Source organism: Lathyrus oleraceus, chromosome 5, assembly GCF_024323335.1.
Source record: "Lathyrus oleraceus cultivar Zhongwan6 chromosome 5, CAAS_Psat_ZW6_1.0, whole genome shotgun sequence".
Taxonomy (NCBI): Eukaryota; Viridiplantae; Streptophyta; class Magnoliopsida; order Fabales; family Fabaceae; genus Lathyrus; species Lathyrus oleraceus.
The window spans coordinates 253710514-253725070 of NC_066583.1; positions in this window are offsets into that span (position 1 = coordinate 253710514).

Genomic DNA, 14557 nt, shown 5'->3' on the forward strand with positions numbered 1-14557 from the left:
GGCCATTGAAGCCATTGCGGTCAATTCTACAGAACTGGGTACATGACATCACTAGGCTCTTCAAATCTTAACAGTGCATCATAAATCAACATGTTGTTGTGTCAAAATCCATATGATTAAGCTAACAATATTCAAGAGGCTTGCTAAAGGATTAACCTGCACCAGATGATCAGAGCAACAATGTCCATTTGAACCAAGTTAAAAGTTCTGCTGCATCACACCAAATCAGAAGGAAAACTTCAATGGCTCAACATAATTTTTACACAATTAATCAATTAAAAATCAAACTAAAAATGCATTAAAATAAAATTTAATTTGGGCAAAACCTAAAACCGATTCAAAACAGCAAATAAATCTCAAAGAGATTTATCCTAGGTCAAACAAGGCCAAAGGACCTTAGACAAAAAAAATTCATGATTTTGAAAAGTCAGAAGTATTTTTAAACAATTTAAAATATGCACAAAAACATTTAATTCATGAAAAATATCAAAATGAATCCAAAAAATAATTTTAATTCAGCAAATGAAAGAGAAAAATATTTAAAGATTTTTGGTGAAAGTCCCATATTTTTTGGATTAAAAATGAAATTATTATGAATTAAACAAAATAAAGCAATTAAACCTAAAATCAGAAATTAAAAAAAAACAAGGGCCATCAGATCTTCCTAATTAATTGAGGTGGCAGATCTGATGGCCAGAAACGTGCATTCCAACATTTGAGTCAAGCGTGTGGCATAAGTGGTAATCACATTGGATGATCAGGATTAGAACGTGGAAGGAAGATCTGATGGATATGAGCAAGTCAGCACACCACCGGAGTTAGGGCTCCGGTTGTCTTCTCCGGCGGACCTCGCCTGACTGGTCCACCACCAACCACCATGAAAATGAAAGACAAGGACATGGATTTAAAGAAAAAATACTAAGGAGCTCGAATCTGGCCTCAATTTTCTTCAATTCCAAGTATATCAAGAGATACAGGGATTTGAATTTTGAGGATCATGAATTGAGTTGCTTCGATTTAACCTCAAAGTAACTCAATCTTGTTGCCTACATTGGTAGGACTTCAGCCAACCAAAAATCATAAAGAATTGTGAAGAATTGAGAGAGAATCGAAGAGATGAAAATTCTAAAAAATTACCTTCGAATGAGCTTCAACCTTGATTGATCTTGATTCTAATTGTCCTTGGCTTGGTTTCAGAAGCTTGCAGGAGGTGATTAGGATCAAAGAAAAGCTTGGACTCTTGGAGTTTCAATCTCAAAATAGAATAAGATTTGAAGCTCGATTTTCAAATGAAAACCTTCAAGATTATCCTTTAATGGTGAGGGTTTGGATTGTAGGTTCAAAGCTTGGGCATGAGGTCATCAAATAAAGATAGCCATAATATCCAAGCAAGCACTCCAATAGCTAGAAGTCTTTAGTATCTTTCAATGTATCAGATGAAAACAATCCTTGTGGTAAACTCAGAAACAATCATCTGATATCAATCATAAAGTCAAAATAACCACTTGAACATAGAGATGACCTAATGGATGAACCAGAAGCACTTAGGGCTTGCATCAAATGAAAGGAACAGTCAGTGATAACTCAGTCTCAGATAATGGCATTTGCCAAGTCCTTAAAGCATAGGGAAGTCGCCTATCCTAAGTTCAAAAGTTCAGATCAAATCCAACAGTCCACTAAGATGTTTTTTAGGTTTTTTTTGTTGTTATTAGGTATATTTAAGGTCTTAATACCACAAACAAAAACAAAATCACAAGTAGACAGTATATACAATCACAAGATATGGCTCAAGTGAGTAAAGTGAAAAGGACTGAAACATAAACAAGTTGCATGAAATGTAAATGACAATGAATGATAAAGATACTAAAATTTAAATTTCATTAAGTAAATGACTTGAAAGTAAAGCAACATTGATAAAGAGTTAGTAAAAGGTTAATGAAGAGTTCAATTGTTTAAGTCATTCCTTGTAAAACACTCAACCATTCATTCACAAGTATGAATACATGAACCAAGACATCATCCATGAGAAGGGCTCCAACTTGGATAAATCAACAAGTATGCCACTAGCTCTCATGAAAGGAAAAAGGTCAAGTTTTCACACAATACCATGAAGAATGGGAGACTTACAATATCACTTACAAGAATGTTATGCCTTTTTGGTCAAATTTAGCTCTATGTTAAGCAGTTGTAATTGGACTTATGTAGAAGTCACAACTATCTGAGGTCGGGCAATAAAAATATAGGTGTTAATGCATGTTATAGATTTGATATAAAGAACAAACTCCTAAAACATACCACACACTATAAAAATGGTAGGGACCTATCTCAGTTAGGCTCATGTTGATTCATCTGACACAAGGTCATTGATGAATCAACTAGCATTAGACATGAAGAGACTTCATTGGTTAATGATGGATTGGGAAAGAATAGGGATGAAGATGAAGAGGGAAGGGGAAATATAAACCCAAATTGATCATAGGAGGAATTTCATCTGATCAATACTATCCATTCATTTTGGAGGATGAAATGTATATTTCATCAACTCCCTAAATCCAATATTATTGGTCAAACAAAAGTCAAATCAACCATGACCAAGGCCCTGTTGGTGTAAGCCCTAGAGGCCAATACTTTTAGTACTTGTATCGAATTATTTATTAATAATAAAAGGCTTTTTTTTATTATGTTTATTTAATAAAGTCCCTAGAATAGTTAGTCCGTTTAATGTATCAAGTGTGACTTAATCATGAGATCCCATTAAACATAAGGACACTATTCTTAAAGTATCCATAGTCGAGATTTATTATGAAATGGGATAACATTAAAGCATTAAGACTATTATGTATATAGACTGATGATCACATCTCATGAATCATGGATAAGGAGTTATCAAGTCTTAAACATAGGTATGAATATTAAGAGTAATATTTATACTGGATTGACCCGCTATGAGAATACTATATAGAATGTTATGCAAACTATCATAAGTTATTCTCATGGTAATAATGGTGTATACCACCCTTCGACCTGAAACCACTATGGACCCTAGATGTAGAGTCGAGTGCCTTATTGCTGATCAAACATTGTCCGTAACTGGATAACCATAGAGACAGTTGATGGGTACTCCATGAAGCATGCTAAGGGACATGAGTGACCTAGATTGAATATGCCCATCCTGCATAACAGGATAAATTTCTACGGGCCCAATATTGAATTGGACAAGGATGACACGGTCTATGCCTTGTGTTTAATATAGACATAGGGGCAAAAGGGTAATTATACACATAAGTATTATCACAAAAGGATTTGTCAGGTCACATGATATTTTCGTGTCTTAGATAGCAGTGATGTGTTGCTAGATACCGCTTACTGTTTATTATGTTAAATACGTGATTTAATATAATTTCCAATGGCGCGAAAACCTAGAGGGTCACACACAAAAGGACGGATTGATGAGAGATAGAGTAACTAAGGAACATCGTAAAGTACGGTGCACTTAAGTGAATTTTAGAACATCATAAGGTATGGTGTACTTAAGTACAATACGAAATATGGTAAGGTACCACTCGCTTAAGTGATTTTGGCATATTATAAGATATGGGCCACATACACTTAAATGGGTTCTTTAGCTTGCAGCCCATACAAGTGGTTCTATAAATAGAACCCCTGTGCAGAAGCATTTGTGCAGTTGCAATTTCATTTCTCTCTCTCTCTCTCTCTCACACACACACACACACACACGCACACACACACACACACACACACGCACACACACACACACACACACACACACATACACACACACACACACACTCACTCAAAGCCTTCATTCGTAGCAGCTAGCACTGAGATTGAAGGAATCCATTTGTGTGGACTGAGTAGAGGCGTTGTCACCATTCAACGTTTATGACCGCTCCGTAGATTTGCATCAAAGGTTTCAATCGCCATAAGAGGTAATGATTCTATCATTGATCATGCTCATTCGTAAGGATCACTAAAGGAGGATTTTTTTTAAATTCCGCTGCGTCGCTGGATCGCTATTCTCCTTCAGGCCCAACAGAAAGTCAAACATCACAAGATCAATTGAATGACTCCGCACAATTTTTATCAATTAAATAATTAAAAATCAAATTTAAAATGAATTAAAATGCATTTTTAAATGGACAAAACATTAAATCCCTTCCAATCACCATATAAATGGCCAAGGGATTTATCCTAGGTCAAACAAGGTCAAATGACCTTAGACAAAAAAAATTAGAATATTTGGAAAGTCAGAAGTATTTTAAAATATTTAAAAACAAGTCAAAAATCATTTAATTCACGAAAAATATCAAAATTAATCCAAAAAATGATTTTAATTCAAAATATGGAAGAGGAAAATATTTATAGATTTTTGGTGAAAGTCCCATAATTTTTGGATAAAAAAATGAAAATTCTATGAATTAAATAAAGCAAAAGAATTAAAAGGAAAATCAGAAAATAAAAAGAAAATGGAAAAAACACGGGCCATCAGATCTCCCTCATTAATTGAGGTGGCAGATCTGATGGCCATAAGCACGTGCTCCATCATGCACCACAGTCAACGCGTGTACACGTTTGGTAATCAGAAGCAAATGCTAAGATTAAAACATTCAAATGAGATCAAATGGTTGGAAGGGCGCCAACGCACCACCGGAGCCTTAGCTCCGATCTTCTTCTCTGGTGGATTTCACCGGACTGGTCCACCACCAACCTCCATAAAAATGGAAAATGAATACACTAATTTAAAGAAAAAATGCCCAGGAGTCCAAATCTGACCTTAATTTCTTCCAATTCCACGTATACAGAAAGATACATGGATTTAAAATTTGAAGTGTATGATCTGAGTTGCTTCGATTTGATCTCAAAGAAACTCAATCTTGTTTCCTACATTTGTAGGACTTCATCCAACCAAAAACTAATGGAAATGATGGAGAATTGAGAGAGAATCGAAGAGAGAAAGTTTCATAAAAATCACCTTCTGTTTGCAGTGATGAAGCTCGATCTGGATCTCAATTGGCTTGGGCTTGCTTCTACTTATTTACATGAGATGAAATGAGAGCTCAAATGGCTTGGACTTATCATACCCCAAAAATTCACCCTACCCCTCACAAGGTTCATCTAGGTTACTAACCCTAGTCATGTACGTATCTTCATTTCATATGCATAACCATGGTTCATTACAAGAGGACGAATATCTCAGATTCAAAGCTTTGCGCTTGCATCTAGTGTATACTAGGGTTCATCGGTAGTTTGAGGTGGATAAATCAATCGAGCCCTAATCTCTTGGTCTATAAAATTGGTGAACAATTTCATTTGTTTGGTAAATTGCTTGATTTGAAGGTATTTGATCATACCTGATCATGCCTCGATCATCATGGTTTGCCACGTGTTTTGGTGATCAGGTGTCCCTGGGGTTGTATAGCTCATTTTTTTAGGGGTCTGGGTCCATTCTTGATTAGCCATTTGGTTCTTGGTCATATGTTTCTGGTGCATTATGGGGTCGATATTCATTCATCCATTTGGCCATGATACGATCTGACCCACAGGCCGCGCCATGAGGATTCATCGATCCGGTGCATATTCAGTCATCATTTGTGTCCTAGTCTTCTTTTCCAAATTGATTTCAAATCTGATTTAGTCCCGGAGGTTCAAATGGGTTTGTGCCCAAATTGGCCTTTGGAGTTTCAAGTCGTCCTTTGGATTGATTTTAGGAGGCTTTGCATTTCTTTTATCAAATTGACGGTAGGAACCATTAACCTTTTTTAAGTTTGAATTGATCCCATTGTAAAAATTGTCTTGTTTAGGTTTTTCACTAATGGGCCATGGTTAGTGAACTTAAAGAAGCCATGTGTAGCACCTCAAATTTGCACCTCCCATTTTTGTACATACATTTTCATTTTAGGTCATTAACATTGCATTGTCATTGCATAGTCCATTGCATGTCATCAATCAGACTGGTCAGGAGATTTAACTGTGCAAGGCAATAAGTGCATTATCCATGAGATCAAAGCCCTAGGATTGGTACAATGAGTTCATGTTTTGAAGAGATTTGGCCAAGCATTGAAGGCTCAGAATTCATCAGTGCATGAGCAATTCATTTGAAACCCTAAAAAGTCAACAAAAGTCAACTGTCAACTCAACCATGGATTTGGAGGTGGGAGATGGTTAGAGATACCTCATTCATGTTCATACAAGTCTCATTTGACATTTCAAACATCAACATTGAAGGATTTGAGGTCAGATCAAAACTTTCCAAAAATAGTAAGTGACCTGTAATTTGAATTTGCCAAAAATGGAAAGGTTTTCAACTCAAGATTACATCATCAAGAAAGCTTCAAATGAAATTTTGTTCAACATGAAAGTTGAAGATCTTTGTCTACCATTTCCAAAAAGTCCAAGATCATGAATTTCTCATGTGTGGTTGAAGAGATATGGATCAATCTTGGCCAAGTGTGACTTGAACTTCAAATGTGCATAATTTCTTAACCAAATGTCCAAATGGAGTGGTTCTTTTTGCAATGTTCATATTTTGACCTATACTTTCCAAAACATGCATCACATGCCATGCATTCTCATCACATGATCATTTGCATTTTCACTTAAATTTTGGAGGGAAAATTATAATTTGAAATTGGTGCATTGCCCATACATTCTACCACTTCCATTGGCTCTAAAATGAAGTTTTAAGTGAATTTGAACATAAACTCGTGTACTGTTCATCACAATTTTCATGCATAAGGTGAATTATCCAATTTGCACTTACACTCTCATTTCCCTAATACACTTAACCAATGGCTTAAACATGATTAGCAGCATGATTAGGAGGGAGTATATAAGGCAAAGCATAACTGTTTTTGCATAATCACAATCACAATTCAGATCTAGATCCAAGTTTCACAAATTCTTCTCTCAAAAATTTCTCTCAATTTCTTCACATAGCATCCATTTCTCTTGATCCATTCATCATCTGGAAGAGTTATTGAGTAGATTTGCAGCAAGAATAAAGAGAATCCATGCAGTTTTGCTCATGCTCGAAGCTTGCATACATCAATGGTGAAATCTGGTTTTGAAGGATTCGTGCACATCTGAACCTCAATTCTTCATCCACTCAATCATACAAGCATTGTAGAAGAAGCCTGGAGCACTGCAAAGCCTTGGATCAAGCAATTCCAGTTCTGTAGCTTCAAGAGGTCATTGAATCGATCTCTTTAATTCTTGAAATTATTATGTGATTGTTGTAGATCTTGCATTGCTGAGTAAACTGAGCTTTATTTCATGAAAATCCATGCCAAATTGAGTTAGTTATGCTAATTTGAAGATTCACATGTGAAACTTAATTGCTTCGATTTGTTCATGTTAGTTAGAATTAGCTTTAGCCAGGCATGGATTCGTGTTGTATGTTGGAAGATGAACATGTTGATATGCTTATTTTTTGAATCTGAGAAATTTGTTCTTAATGATGTACTGTACACGATGAACATGATGAAGGCGATGAATATTGTTTCCAGAACGCGTTTTGATCTTTAAAAATTCTTTGCCCGCGCCTGCATGTGTTTCTCCAATGCTTGGTTCTGATTGGTGCATGTAATCCTCATGCGTGCATTCCTATTGGTTCGCCTTGCCAGCGCATTAGTGAAACTGTGCGTTTCACTCCAAGGCGCGCTTCATTTCAAAAAGCGCTTCAATTTGATTCCAGCTTGTGAAATATTTTCAAATGTTTCACATTATTTCCTATTTCCCTCCACATGTTCATACATACTTCTCATGCATTTTTTTATTTTTTCTTTCACTTTCAAAATTCATAAATCAATAACTAATGATCCAAAAAACATGAGGATTTTTGCATTAGGTCACATTTTCTCTCTAGTTTTTTTTCATCATTTTTTCATAAATTGTGCCTGGCTGGATTTTGTTTTGCCCTAGGGTTTGTGAACATGTGTGCATATTATACCTTGCCTTGATCATACATTTGTAAAATGCTCAATTTTAATCCAATGATCATGAAATTTTGCATGCTTAAACTAGACTCTTGGCTGGACATTTTGGTGTTGAGTTTGCATTTTTATCAATTGCCATTGCTGATTTATGATCATGTGAATGTAAGTGTGACAATGTGTGTCACACCTTTGCTTGCTCAATTTGATTAATTTGTTTGCCACGCCAAATGAATTTCAAATGCTTTGATTTTTTTGTATGATGCTTGATATGGATGTTGTGATTGATCATGATTTTTTCTGGAATTTTTGGATTGATTTCTGATTTGATTGAGAGTTTTCATGCTGAATGGCCATATTTGAGCTTTTGAATTGCCTTGATTTTCATTTGAGTGTGAAATGCTTGTCCTTTATCCAATGGATGTGAAATTTTGCACACTAATTCTAGACATGTTGAATATTGTTTTGGCTTTGGTTTGAGGTTTTTACCATGTTTCATCTCTGTTTTATGCTTGTGCTAAGTTGGTGTGACATTTGGTGTCACACATGTGCTTGTTTATGTTTGCCTTGGCTTATGAAATTTGATTACCATGCCTAATCATGTCCAATTTCCCTAATTTTTTGTGTGAGGATCATGTTGTATGTTCTGTTTACCCATGAATTTTCTCAAGATTATTTGAATCATTTTTGAATTAATGTGAATTTGTTCATTCTGATGTCACAATGTGCTTTCAACTTGCATACCTTGCCATGTTTGGTTTGTGAAATGAATTTGGTGAATGATATTGACATGAGACCTTTTGGATTGTGTTCTTGATTGATTGAGGTTGATTCATGTTGAATTTCATGTTCTATTTTGAATTTTTTTCTCCCTCTTTGACCCTAGGCCTTGCCCTAGTGGTTTGTGACTTACAGTTGAGCTTTGATTTCAGGTTAAAAAGCACATTGCTATGAGGGGATTGATTCACTCTCTTGAGTTGGTTAATTGATTGATATTGACTAACTTTGAGTTTTTTTGTAGGTTGATGTTTGTGTTGTGCACATGGGCTTGTGGCTTGCACATTGCTTGCTTATCTGTCTGATTGATTGTGTGACTGTCTGTTTGACTTTTTGACTTGTATACTGATTGAGTTAGATTTTTTTCAGGTACATAAGTTGCTTAAGTTCTTTTGAACTTGATTTTGGCTTTTGCTTGGTTGCTTAACCATTTGAGGTATAACTCTTTGACTTCATGTAGTCTGGAAGACCTGTCCTGTTACTTGGGCAGGCACCTGTCTGAAGCCCTCCTTAAGAGGCAATGCTTGTGTTTGTTTATCTTTTGTGCCAAGCAGGAAAAGACCTATATGAGGCAATTGGCAGATAAAAGAGATGTGCAATCCATCTCCTGCTATTCAGTGAGTCATTCACTTTGCTCACACCTTGTGTTGATGCATTGTGGATATTAACCCAAGATCCATGTTGTGTCAGTCATATGTGGAGTAGAGTCCCACATTCTGGACTCCCACACTTTCATTTGTCTGAAGCTCTCCCAGGCCAGGGATAAGAGCTGTGAGATCTTACTCTCACTTCCCATTTCATCTGCTTCACCCTAACTCTCAATGTTAGGGTTAAGAGCTAACTACACCCGATTCCAGTTGGCTTGTGTTTCACAGCCTAACCTTGTATGAGCCCAATTGTGTGCATATAGTGTGTGTGCTTGCTTTTTGTGCTTGTATGTATTTGCCTATGCTGTTTAGGATAGCTTGCTCCCTGTGCAAGTTAGATAGAAACTTCAACCTAGGGCCATGGTGAATTTACATGATAACTATTAGGCTCGAGTCAGTCTCCCTTCTAGTTTGTCATTTCCCAGTCTCTGGTTAGGTTAGAAGTTCTTTCCCTGTTAAGGGGAACTACGTCGCCCTGATCCTCATACCAGATGAGGTACGTAGGCAGGAGATGAGCTGATCTCTCTGGGCGCCCTTTTTCTTTTTCACCCCTTTGTGTGTGTTTGTTTGTTGGAGTCTGACGTAAGTCCAGCGATTGGCAGTTGGTTTCCTATGTCTCGTTTCTTTGTTGGAGTCTGACGTAAGCCCAGCGATTGGCAGTCGGTTTCCTGTGTCTTGTTTGCTTGTTGGAGTCTGACGTAAGTCCAGCGATTGGCAGTTGGTTTCCCGTGTGTGTTTGTTGGTTCGGAGCCTGATGTAAGTCCAGCGATTGGCATTCGGTTTCCATGTTTGCCTATTTGTGTGGAGTCTGACGTAAGTCCAGCGATTGACAGTCGGTTTCCTGTGTGGTTTTGTTTGGCGTGTGTTAGCCGAGCTACGAGTGCTCTGATTCTTCTCCTGTTAGAGAAGATACGTATGCATAGGATGCGACATCCTAGCGAGCACGTTTCCCCTGTCCCGAACTACGTCGACTCTGATGTCTGTGCTTGACAGACTACGTAGGCCCAGGATGGGATATCCTGCCGAGTCTAGTTTCTTTTGTTTTCTGTGTCTCTTTCCAGCCTGTGTGTGATGTTTGTGAGCAGTTTTTAGCAACCTTATCTTTTCTTTTGAGCGTGGATCCCGTCGAGTACGACGGATGCGTAGGGGTACTAATACCTTCCCTTCGCATAACCGACTCCCGATCCCATCTCTCTCTGGTCGCGAGACCATGTCTTTTCCAGGTTTACTTCGAGCGTTTCCTTTCCCTCTTTTGGGATAAATAACGCACGGTGGTGGCTCTGTTGTCTTGTTTTCCCGCCGGTTTTTTGCGTAATGCGACACCATGCATTCTATATTTTTGTTAAAGCCCATTCTTCTTTTTTAACCCATACCCAAATTCTTAAGCCCATTTCCATATCCAATTCAAATTCTCATTAGCCATAAACCATTTTTGTTATCCAACTCCATAACCAAATCCATGGTCCAGTTTAACATTCATTAATGGCCATTGATTTTTTTCATGGAAATATAATAGATATTTGTTTGTAAACATCACTTTATCTAAAATACATATGCACACAAAAAAGGGCTCCCTAGGAGTACCTAGGATACTTTGGGTGCTAACACCTTCCCTCTGTGTAACCAACCCCCTTACCTGTAATCTCTGATATTTTATTAGTTTTGATTTGAAAACTTCTTACTTTTGGGTTTTGTTCGTACTTTTCCCTTTTCCCTTGGAAACAATAAAAGCGCGGTGGAGACTCTTGTTATTTGATGTCTTGCTTATCCATAACTTGATGATCATGAATTTACCACTACAGAAATTAAGTGGAGACTCTGCCGGGGAGTAGTCTCTAGTGGGTTTAGCCTACTTTTTTGTGTGTATATAATTGTATATATGTGATGTATGTATATTTGTGTGATATAATATGCTTGTTATGCTTGGTGATCTCTGAGTGGTGAGATAAGTTCTAACCCGAACTTGAGTGCAATTAAGATAGGAGGATGGTATAGTCATGTTAGACTTGTGTGGAGTAGTCCTTAACAAGTTGGCTTGAGGTCCATCTGCTTAGTGGAGACCCTTTTGGATTTGGAAATGTCACACAAGTATTTGTGGTTAGGCATTACTATCTCTAATTTTGGTCCAAGAAGCTGAGGACCGTAGAACATTTACCCCCTCTTGGCCTATTTAGGATGTAGTGCAGAGACTGTTCAAGTGTAGACTTGATAATAGTTGTTACGCGATACTACACTTAGACAAGTTTCTCTTGAGAATATTATGGATCGATGAGTTAGTCATCTTAACCTGTAATATTTGATAGATGGAATTAAGACTCTGGGAACTTTTTAGAACATGATCTACATGTTTCATCCTTAGTTCACTCCTTTGGGATGGTTCTTACCCAAACTCCATGCTCGTGACTCACAACAAACCCTTGATTCTTGGTTGATCCAATCAAGTCTTGTCAATATCAATGGAACTTGGGTGTTGATAAGGTGTAAACCATAATCCACCAAAATGGATGATTGATCTTGACAATGACTTGATTCATCCCTTGACCTTTGTATGCTTTCCTTGTGTGTGATTCCTTATTTGTGATTGTTGCATTCATGCATTCATGCACATCATAACATTCATCACACAAAAATTTCAAGGAACTAAGGTATTATTTGCAAATATTTTCAGACCATGGATTATGGACGAAGGAACACTAAGAAGTACAGTTTCAGATGTCCCGAATTGAAAGAGTTAAGGAAGCTAACATCTTTTGTATTAGATCCCTTGGACTTTAAACAACGCTATGGGAAGCTTCTATCTATCTTGTCTGATGATGTGGTTGAAGGACTTTTGAGTGTATTAGTGCAGTTTTACGACGCTCTCTACTGTTGCTTCACTTTTTCTGATTATCATCTTGTGCATATGTTGGAGGAGTATGCCCATCTCTTGGGAATACCATTTTCTAGCAAGGTACCTTTTAATGGATTGGAAGAGATTCCCAGATCTCCTCTTATTGCTGAAGCTCTTCACTTGAAGAAGTCTGAAGTAGAGGCTCATTGGGTGAAGAAAGGAGGATTGTTTGTTTTGCCATCTGATTTCCTCTTCAAGGAAGCTACTGCCTTTGCTAAAGCCGGTAGTGTAGACGCTTTTGAAGCTATATTTGTGTTGCTCATTTATGGATTAGCTTTGTTTCCTAACATTGACGGTTTTGTTGATGTTAACGCCATTAGACTTTTCTTGATTGGGAATCCTGTGCCTACTTTTTTGGGTGATATGTATTTCTCTTTGCATCTAAGGAATTCTAAGGGTGGTGGAACGATTTTATGTTGCATTCCTCTTTTGTACAAGTGGTTTATTTCGCACTTGCCTCAGACACCTGCTTTTGTGGAGAACAAATAATGTCTACGGTGGTCTCAGAGACTTATGTCTCTCACTAATGATGATATAGTTTGGTATGACCCTTCTTTGAGCAATTTGGATATTATTGATTGTTGTGGTGAATTCTCTAATGTGCCTCTCATTGGTTCACAAGGAGGAATTAACTACAACCCTGCTTTGGCCCGTCGTCAACTTGGGTTCCCCTTGAGGGACAAACCTAATAACACCTTGTTAGAAGGTCTTTTCTATCAAGAGGGTAAAGATCCCCAACATTTGAAGCAGAAGATTGTGCATGCTTGGCATAATGTGTATAAGAAAGGAAGATCCGATCTTGGTCCGTGCAATTGTGTGGATTTGGAAGCTTACACTCTTTGGGTGAAGAAGAGAGCTTTGGAGTTGAAGATCCCTTATCCTTGTGAGAGACCTATATCTATGGTTGTGGTTAAGCCATTAACTCTCCCTAACCAAGATGTAGAGGAGTTGGAAGACGCACTCACCAAGATGAAGCAAGAAAAATATATGTGGGAAGAGCGTTTCCGTGCTTTGAGCAAGAAGCATGAAGAGTTGCAGTTGGAGTCTAAGGACAAAGATGCACTTATTGAGCTACTTGAAGACCGAGTGACAAAGAGATAGAGAGAGCCGAAGGTTTTATCTTCCTCTAGCATGTCTCAGCCTTCCATCGCTTGGAAGAAGATTGTTGATCAGCTTGTCCTCGAGAAGACTCAGATGAAGGCTTCTTTTGAGACCGAGATTCGATGCATTTGCAGGAAGTACGCGCCTATAGCCAGGCCTTCTAATATTGTTGTTAGGGATCCTTAGGATGACTAGTCTCCTTTTCTCTTGTATTTTTCATTTGGTTTCTGAAATTGTACTCAGTGTAATCCTTCCAATTATATAAATAAAAAGAGATTTTTTTGGTCATATCAAATTGTTGCAATTATTGTTAAATATATATATATTTGCAAATGATATAGTAAGTTCCTTGAAAAATGAAAATAAATAATCAAGCATTGCATTTCATGCATCATTTGCATAGCAGGTTTCTCTTTCGCCAGATGTCTCATTGGTGTTTCTTCTATGCTTTAGCCAAGCTGACTCATCGGTACAATACTCACGCCAATCATCTGAGAATCATGAAACATAGTGAGCAAGAGAATAAAGAGCCGAAGGATGAGATTGTCCACCTGACTGCCATGATGGAGTCAGTATTAGCTGCTCAGAGCCAGTCGTCTCCAACACCCATAACTCCTCCTCCTCAAAGGACTGTTATTTCAGAGGTGGCTACCTCTACCATGCCTGCTGCTACCGCTCATTTTGCGCCTGCCATGCCTTCCGGATTCTCGTGAGGAATGCCTCCGAACTTCATTACTGAAGGCTTTGCGCCTACTTTTGCTTCCATGCCGACATCTAGCCCAGTCATGTCTGTGCCACCTCCCGTTATGCACACCTTACCTCGTGTGGAGGACACCATTTACCATTCCGAGCCACCTGAGGGCCCAAATGTTTATGAAAAAATGGACGAGATGAAGGATCAATTTCTTGAGTTGCACAAGGAATTGAAGACGTTGAGAGGTGAGGACTTGTTTGGGAAAAATGCTGTTGAGTTATGTCTGGTGCCGAATGTGAAGATTCTAGTGAAGTTCAAAGTGCCTGACTTTGAAAAATACAGAGGGAACACATGTCCGCTCAGTCATTTGGTGATGTATGCCCGTAAAATGTCTACCCAAACTGACATTGACCAGCTGTTAATCCACTACTTCCAAGACAGTCTGACCGGTGCTGCGCTCAGATGGTATATGGGGTTGGACAGTGCAAGCATTTGC